Consider the following 8,790-nt stretch of genomic DNA (forward strand, 5'->3'; position numbering starts at 1 on the left):
AACAAGCAAAGACCCTAAGAAGAAAAAGAAGGATAAAAGAAAGAAGAAACTTTCGAATCGGATTATTCCAAAGAAGACACCTTAGATCAGATTCTAGTCAAGAGTCGGATGCCAAAGAGCGAAAGCCTCAGAAAAAAAAGACAAGAAGTAGGCAGTGCATGTTTAAGACGAACTAAAGGCCATCCTAACCAAACTCCGGAGGACACGTGGGATCCGGACTAATATCGGAAGTTTGGTGCATGAAGTGTAATAATCAAGGTCATATAATGGAAGAGTGCAATTGAAAAGCACATAGCAGTCATGCACTATCTGCGAAAAGAACAACCACATCACTGACATGTGTTTTTACAACACTCAGAACAAGAATCCAAGGGTGGTGGAAAGGCAGCAATGTTAGTTGCAAAACAAGTCCCAAATGTCAACCAAATCGCCACAAGGCCTCAAAATAATAGACCATATGGAAGAGGAGGTGGAAGATTTGGGCAGAGGGGAGTTGGAATGATATGGTTCTACTATAGTGGTCCAGGTTTCCCTATATTATAGCACCATCACGAGGAACTACAAGAGGCAAGGCTGGCAAAGTGAGGCAAATGAAAGATCCCTGCCCCCTCCGCGCAGCAGATTTGGGGGTTCTAGCAGCGGAAGTAGTTCAAAAACCAAACTCGGAAAAACTTCCCCCTACCGGAAAGCACAGGCGATTCCTCCAGGATATTTGTACTCTAACGTAGTCAGGGTCATTACTGACCAAACTGATCCGACCAAACCTGTGAGTCACTTGGTCAGATCAAGGAAGAAACTTGCACTTGGATCATAGAAACCAACGCTTTTTCCCCCATCGAGAGGCATAGCCATTGATTCTTTTTCCATAGAAAAATTACTATTCGGGATTTACTTCATCTATCATACTATAACAGAATTGAGTCTCATTTTACGGATCCATTAGTCCAGCCTACCCAGTCCCATGGGTTAGCCAACCGCCCAACCAGTGTAGTGATGGGATCCAATTAGGAATTTGATTAGGTTTTGTCCCCACTGTACTAGGGAAAAGAGTTCCCAGGCCCCCTAGTTGGATATTCATGCAAATTTAAAACTAGTCACACCACTTACACACCTAATATGAAATTGCTTTTTTCATAGATTCAGCTGTCTTTAAAATAATCATTTAATGAAACCATAGTGTCACTGATCATAATCCTCCAAAATATCCGGTTGAATCTTAATTTCCAATCATTCCTTCATCAGTGTACCTATGGCATCATTGGCAATCAGAACGCTCACCACCTGTCCTTCAAGGGCCTTTTCGATAAATCCTAGCTCATAGTACCTGCCGATAGTATATTCACTTTTAAAAATCAAGATGGAATCTCCATTGAAGATCAGCAAGATCAACCAACACATCCATATAAAAGAGCCATGGACTGATCCGTTGAGGAGGACCAACAAGGTCAATCAAACAATTCCATGCCCGGTTTCAGAAAACAACTCCTACTCCTTGTTCCAATATCTTCCCCGACGCATGTGTGGGTATCTTTGGCGACCCAGAGCCTAAGCACTATATGGTCAGCACCCTCTAGGATCCTTCGCAGGTCACCTAGCGCTTCACTCATAGGTTTCTTCCTTGGTCCCTCATCCACCGTACCGGAAGCTTACCATTTAAACCTTGCTACTACGTGAGACATCCTCCGTTGACTCTCCGTCAGCTGTTGCAACTTTATCAGTTAGGTCTCCACAACCTCTATCTCAAGACGGTCAAAATGCTTCCCTAGCATTATTGACATAAAATGGTCATTTAAAAACAGGTCATAAATATAGTTTCTATAATGAACTCTCGTCTTTCACATTGTTCCACATCTGTCCACATTACTTAATCCATATCCAATTCATATGTATTCCGATTCTCATCATCTTATCACATTTATTCACATCTTATCGCATCCTATTTACATCTTATCTTATCCATTTCACATGCTATTCCCATTTAGTAGCTTCTTCTAGTTTGATTCTGATAATGGGACTTTTTTAAAATTTCTACCAATTGCTTGGCCTAATTAAAGGTTCCTTTTCTCGAACGACTATTTCTATATTCCTTCTTAATTCCTCAATTGAATTATATTCAATATTCCTCTTTTGAATAAAAGAATTCATGGGATTTACAGAAATCAATTCTACCCATATTTTCACTTTTGATAGATAATCATATACTAAAAATTCCTCTTCTTTTCATTTAATTTCTTGGATCTCAAATACCATGGGAATTCTTCTTTTTTTCATTTAATTATTTGCATTCCAATGTCATGTGAATTTAATTATTTGCATTCCAATGTCATGGGAATTTCTCTTTTATCATCAATATTTCTCATAATAAAATACCCATTAATTCAATATTCTAAGAATTTCTCTTCTCCCATCTAAATGATGGAATTCCAAATGTCATAGGAATTTCTCTTTTACCATTTAAATATTTCTCATAGATAAAATAAATTTATCTAAAATTCATCTTTGAGTTTAAATAAAATACCCATTAATTTCAATATGCTAGGAATTTCTCTTTTTCCATATAAATGATGGAATTCCAAATGTCATAGGAATTCCTCTTTTACCATTTAAATATTTCTCATAGATAAAATAAATTTATCTAAAATTAATCTTTGAATTTAAATAAAATACCCATTAATTTCAATATGCTAGGAATTACACTTTCCTCATTTAAATATTTGAATTTCAATATGGTGGGAATTCCTCTTTCATCATTTAAATTTATCTATGCAAAAAGATAAATTTAACTAAAATCCTTCTTTAAATTTTAAATAAAATATACATTATTTTAGCATCCCAATGTTTCTCTTAATTCATTGGAATACATGGATTTCCATTGTCATGGGGATTACTCTTTTAACATAAAAATGAACTACTAGAAATTCCTCTTTTTCCTAATTAACTATTTATGCATAAACATAAAATCATTTTTTCCAAGATTATAATGAGAATCATTCAATTAATCTAGGATGATTAATCCTAGAATATAGTAGGAAGTCTTCTTTTCATATTATGAATGAAAATGATTTATGTGTTAATTTTTCAGAAATTTTGCCATAGCTTCGCTGCTATTACTGATAATTCTCAATAATTTTGAAAACATAAAGTTTAGTAATATCATATGATAGAATAACCATTAATTGTGTCAATATCCAATTATGGACTTGATTCCTAATTTTTCCATGAGTTAAATAGCATAAAAGCATTAAAAAGCCACTGATTTGGCCTCAATTTGACAAGCATAGAAATTACTTTTAGATTAGAGAATTGCTTCATGAGAAGCTTCATTTGAATGTAGAATAGGTCATAGGAATGACCATTCTTTCCAGGAGAGAGAGATATGCTTTAAAAAAATATTTTATTTAAGCATAAATTGAAATTTATGTGCTTTATCACTACAATTCATTAAAGAACTTCAATTTTATTAAAAAGTCATTCAATTGAATGCTTCTCAAGCTTGAGTGCAACCGGAATCTTATTCTAGGAATTGATTGTGGAAAGTAGAGAATTAATTCAATCATAAAAACCATTGCTTGTAAGCTTCAACTAAATCAAATCAATTGAAAAATTAAACACTTAAACAAAAATACTTAGCTCATAAAAAGACCATATTGGGTGCAATCTTCCCCCCTCTTGTGCGTGGCCTCTCCCCACACAAGAGTATTTCTTTATTAGCTTTCTTTTTCACCAAAATTAGGCCATAGCCCCCAAAATACAAGATGTGCTTTTTAGAGAGCACGGCACTCTTCTTTAACAAAAATAGAGTGTCAAATTGGGACTAGGGTAAAGCCATAGGCTTTAATAAATTCCACATAAATAAATGTATCTTTCCTAAAGTTCAAAATGGAAAAATCATTTGATAAGGTTACAAGCTACTATGCTTGCCAAAAATGAAATGTGATGAACCAAGACATTTCTTCCAAAGTAAACTCTTCAATTCCCATAGTCTTCATCACCTGAAAATATAAGCCCAATTAATTATTAAATTAATCCCACAAATATTAAACAGGCACAAATCATCACCAACTCACTACCAGGCGTAAGTACCCCAGGAATCACCCTGCCATACAAACCTAACTGAAATAATCATAGGTGGCCTCAAACATACGTCATATACCGCACGTATTAATATTTATAGTCGTATCACCCACGATATTAACCTAGCCGGCATGACGCAAGAGTAATCTAGGCGTCCCCAAATTACTCAAGAGGGGATAAATAATATTTTTCTAGAGGACTTAAAATATATTCTCATAACATCCCTCTTGCTTGAGTTTGCAATTGTCCTCAATTGCGGATTTGCTGGGTTTGAAAAGAATGAAGAATTTCAGGGTAAACTCGAAAAAATTTCTCAGGCATCCATTTAGCATCTTCTTGTGGATGATTCTTAAAAGTCAAAAGATACTTGAAGTATTGATTACCTATTCTTGTTGTTGTTATCTCTTGGTCAATGATAACATCAGGAACTAAGACTTCTTCCTCTCCTTCAATAAGAGGTGGTTCCTCATATGTTGGGTGAGTAGGAAGTGTTCCTCGAAAAGGTTTCGAGAGATGGATATGAAAAGAATTGTGGATATTCCAATTAGATGGAAGCTCTAGTCTATAGGCCACATCATTAATCTTTTTGAGGATTTTAAACGGCCCATAATATCTAGGCGCTAATCGACGCTTTTCAATTCTCAAAAGTACATAATCACCTTCTTGAAATGAAAAATCTTTGCGCTTCCTATTTGCTTGAGATGTATACTTCTCTTGAGCTCTTTGAATACAATCACGCACTTCAGATAGAATGCGATCAAAGTCTCTAACATATTGGTCGGCTGCTTCAATTTTATGAGAGAGTCTAGTAGCCGGAATAGGCAATGCTCTTCCATAGATAATCTCAAATGGTGCTCGACCAGTAGTAGCAGTATGAGGAGTATTATTATAAGCAAATTGGAGTAGGTGTATGTACTTATCCCATGCACTAGGTTGCTGGGAAACATAGGCTCTAAGCATATCTAAGATAGTGCTATTTGTAACTTCGGTTTGTCCATTCGATTCCGGATGGAAAGCCGTGGAAAAATCTAACTTAGTGCCTAAGTTTGAGAAAAGAGCAACCCAAAAGTGACTACAAAATTTAGAATCTCTATCAGAAACTATCACTTTGGGTAGACCATGATGAACAAAAATTTGCTTAACAAATATGTTCGCGGCTTGCTGAGAAGTTAGTGTCTTTTTACATGGAATGAAATAGGCTTGCTTACTAAATCTGTCCACTATTGTCCAAATCATGTCAGTAATAAAATCCAGTAATAAAATCCATAGACACTTGTTCCCATGGTCTATCAGGAATAGGTAGAGGCATAAGCAATCCTAAAGCTTTGCCTTTGTAGCTTTTAATTGTTTGGCAAATGTTACATTCAGCTACAAATTTAGCTACATCATTCTTCAAATGAGGCCAATAAAATTCTCGAGAAACTACTTGAAGTGTTGCGGAAACTCCTCTATGTCCCACAAATGGTGGTTGGTGCATCTCTTCCAAGACAAGCTGTCTGTAAGGTTGAGTAACACACAATCTTTTCTCAAAGAAAAGATAGCCATCATTATGAGAATAACTTCCGTGAGGTGTCCAATTGTTTTCACGCAATTTAATCCATATTTGAGAAAAATCTGGATCAACTTCATAAGTTTCTTTCATAAGTACAAATGGTTCACTTTCAATTATAGAAATGTTGTTGATATTTGGTCTTCGACTCAAAGCATCGGCAACAACATTTTCTTTTCCAGGTTGATATTGAATCATAGGTTGGAAACTTTGAATGAAAGCTACCCATTTGATATGCCTATCTGAAATAAGAGGTTGCGTAAGCAAATGCCTAATGCTTTGTTGGTCTGTCTTGATAAGAAATTCAGAGCCCATTAGGTAATGCTTCCAGATTTTTAGAGCATGCACTACTGCTGCTAATTCCTTGTCATAAGTGCTATAATTTTGCTCTGCAGGCTTAAGCTTTCTACTTTGATAAGCAATAGGATGGTTGTCTTGCATAAGAACAGCTCCAAATCCTTTGCCACTAGCATCAGTCACTACTATAAAGAATGGTCTTTGGAAATCAGGTAGTGTAAGAACTGGTGCTTGTGTTAAAACATTCTTGAGTGTTGCAAAAGATTTATCTTGCTTATCAGTCCAATTGAAATTTGTAGCTTTCTTAAGGAGTTCAGTCAAAGGATGAGCAATATAAGCAAAATTCTTGACGAACTTCCTATAATAACTACATAAGCCAAGAAAAGATCTAAGATCATGTATGTTTCTAGGCGTAGGCCAAGAAGCAATACACTCAATTTTCTTAGGATCTACACAAATCCCTTCGGCCGACACTATATGACCTAAGTATTCAATCTCTTCTTGAAAGAAAGAACTCTTTTCAGGATTGACATACAATTCATTTTCTCTCAAAAGATTGAACACTTGTTCCAAGTGTTGTTCATGCTCTTGTCGATCCTTGCTGAAAACAAGAATGTCATCAAAGAATACTATAACAAAGCTTTGAAACTTAAGGAATATACGATTCATCATACGGCTGAAAGTAGCTGGAGCATTGGTCAAACCAAATGGCATAACCAAAAACTCATAATGACCAGTTTGGGTTCTAAAAGCTGTCTTGAAAATGTCAGATTGAGTCATACGGACTTGATGATACCCAGACTTTAGGTCAATCTTGCTAAAGACCTTTGATCCTCTAAGCTTATCAAGAAGATCATCTACCCTAGGAATAGGATATCTGTTCTTGACAGTAATCTTATTCAATGTACGATAGTCTACACACATTCGGTAAGTTCCGTTCTTCTTCTTAACAAGAAGTACTGGAGCTCCAAAAGGTGAACTACTAGGTCAAATAAGGCCTCTGTCTAGCAAGTCTTCTATTTGGCTTTGGATTTCTCTTTGCTCTAAATTGTTGACTCTATAGGGAGCTTTACAAGGCGGGGAATTTCCAGGCAATAAGTCAATACTATGATCCTCTGGCCTAGACTTAGGTAATCCTGGAGGCAGATCTTCCATGAAACAATCACTAAATTTGGAGATAAAAGAATCAAACTTTGGTCTTTTGGATGTGTCCAACTCAGCATCAAGCTGGTTAACCCATACCATATAAGTCTTGTCTCTTTTTCTTAGAGCTCTCTTTGCTTGAGTGTGACTCAACAAAGGACTCATTTCTCCTTTGACTTGACACTGGAGGATAATATTTTCATTGTCCTTCCTTAGAGAAATGCTATGAGTGTCATAGTCTATAATAGGATTGTATTTGTGTCTCCAAGGCATACCCAAAATTATATCTACCCCTTGTAAAGGTGCAACTAAGAAATCCCTCTTTTCTGTTAAAGGTTTAATGCATAAATCCAAATCTTTCACCTCTTGCATGCAATTATACTTTGTACTAGTAAAATGCTGCTTTGACTTTATAGTGCGTACGTAAAGAATGAAGATTTAATGCTCTAAGTACCTTTTCAGAAATGAAATCATGTGTACTACCATCATCATGCAAAATAAGAACTTCATGTCCATTTATCGTTCCTTTTATTTTAAGCAAAGAATGAACATGAGGTTTACCTTCTTGTTCTGAGTAGTCTGGATCGGAATTACCCTCTTGCTCGAATGATTCTTCTTCATTGTCGTCTTCTTCAATCATATTGACTCGAGCTGCTGCTGCTGGTGTTGAATTCTTGGTACGCTCCGGACAATTTGGTGCTATGTGACCTTCTTTGTGGCACTTGAAATATTTGATAGGAGATGTCTTCGGTTTGCCACCATTGACTTTCTTATTGGTACTCATGTTGCCTTTAGCCTCGTCCTTGCCTTTGTCATAACCTGGTTTATACATCTTCTTTGAAGCATAAAAAGATTTAGTAAATGGTTTAGAAGAAGTACCCTCATGTGCTTTAATCTCTTTAGGAAAACCATTTTTACATTCTGAATTAGTTGCCAAAGATACTGCAGAGGATAGTGAATGAGGTCGAAACATATTCACATCAGCCCTAAGGCCCGATATGAACTTCCTTTTTTGATCCTTCTCGCTGACTCTATCCACAACCTGCACTTGTAATAAAGTATTCCAGAACTTTTCTACATACTGTGACATAGTTTCCTTTTCCAATTGATGCAAAGTGTCCCATTGGTGCCTAACTTTGGACTTGAATTGTGAGGGTAAAAAGTGCTTTTTAACCAGCCATTGAAATCTTTTCCAAGAGTCTGGCTTGTCACTCACGACCTTGCTTAATTACACTCCACCATAAAGCTGCACTGTCTACCATATGATTGACTGCACATTTAATCTTATCACTCTCTGAAAATTTTTCTCCAGAAAAATAGTCATCTAGTTGACTAAGCCAAGCTAAAAGGACCCTAGCATCCTTCTTTCCATCATAATTTTGAAATGTGAAAGCTTTCCGACTAATCTTGGATTCTTTTTGTGATCTTTGTGCTTGCAATGTAGCATTTACAGCCCTTTGAATAGTGTCATCTTCGTCATCAAAAGATAGCGAAGAGTCACGCTTGCGTCTACGATTCGAGAGCTGTCTCTCCAATTCAATACGCTTCTCTCTTTCTTCTACAATTTGATGTTGTAAAGAAAGGAGTTGCTCTTGAATTGATGGCGAGATAGGCAAATCTGCCATGGTGCTTGTGCAAATGATGTAGATAAATAAAAATTTTCTTTATTTGATGTAAATAAATAAAGCAAAATGAGTACTTATCTTGTTTTTCTCCTGCAATTCGAT

The 8,790-nt window shown here is 36.0% G+C and overlaps 1 long non-coding RNA gene across 1 annotated transcript; it reads right to left on the reverse strand.

The window, feature by feature from the left end:
• Positions 1-3,921: 3,921 nt before the first annotated feature.
• LOC147609546 (uncharacterized) lies at positions 3,922-7,895 on the reverse strand. The gene is made up of 2 exons (XR_015264275.1): positions 7,625-7,895; positions 3,922-3,992 (listed from the first exon to the last, which is right to left on the reverse strand). It is a non-coding gene; the product is annotated as an uncharacterized LOC147609546 (long non-coding RNA).
• Positions 7,896-8,790: the final 895 nt, after the last annotated feature.

This window comes from Cibotium barometz, chromosome 51, assembly GCF_041138505.1.
Source record: "Cibotium barometz isolate CiBa-2024 chromosome 51, ASM4113850v1, whole genome shotgun sequence".
NCBI lineage: Eukaryota > Viridiplantae > Streptophyta > Polypodiopsida > Cyatheales > Cibotiaceae > Cibotium > Cibotium barometz.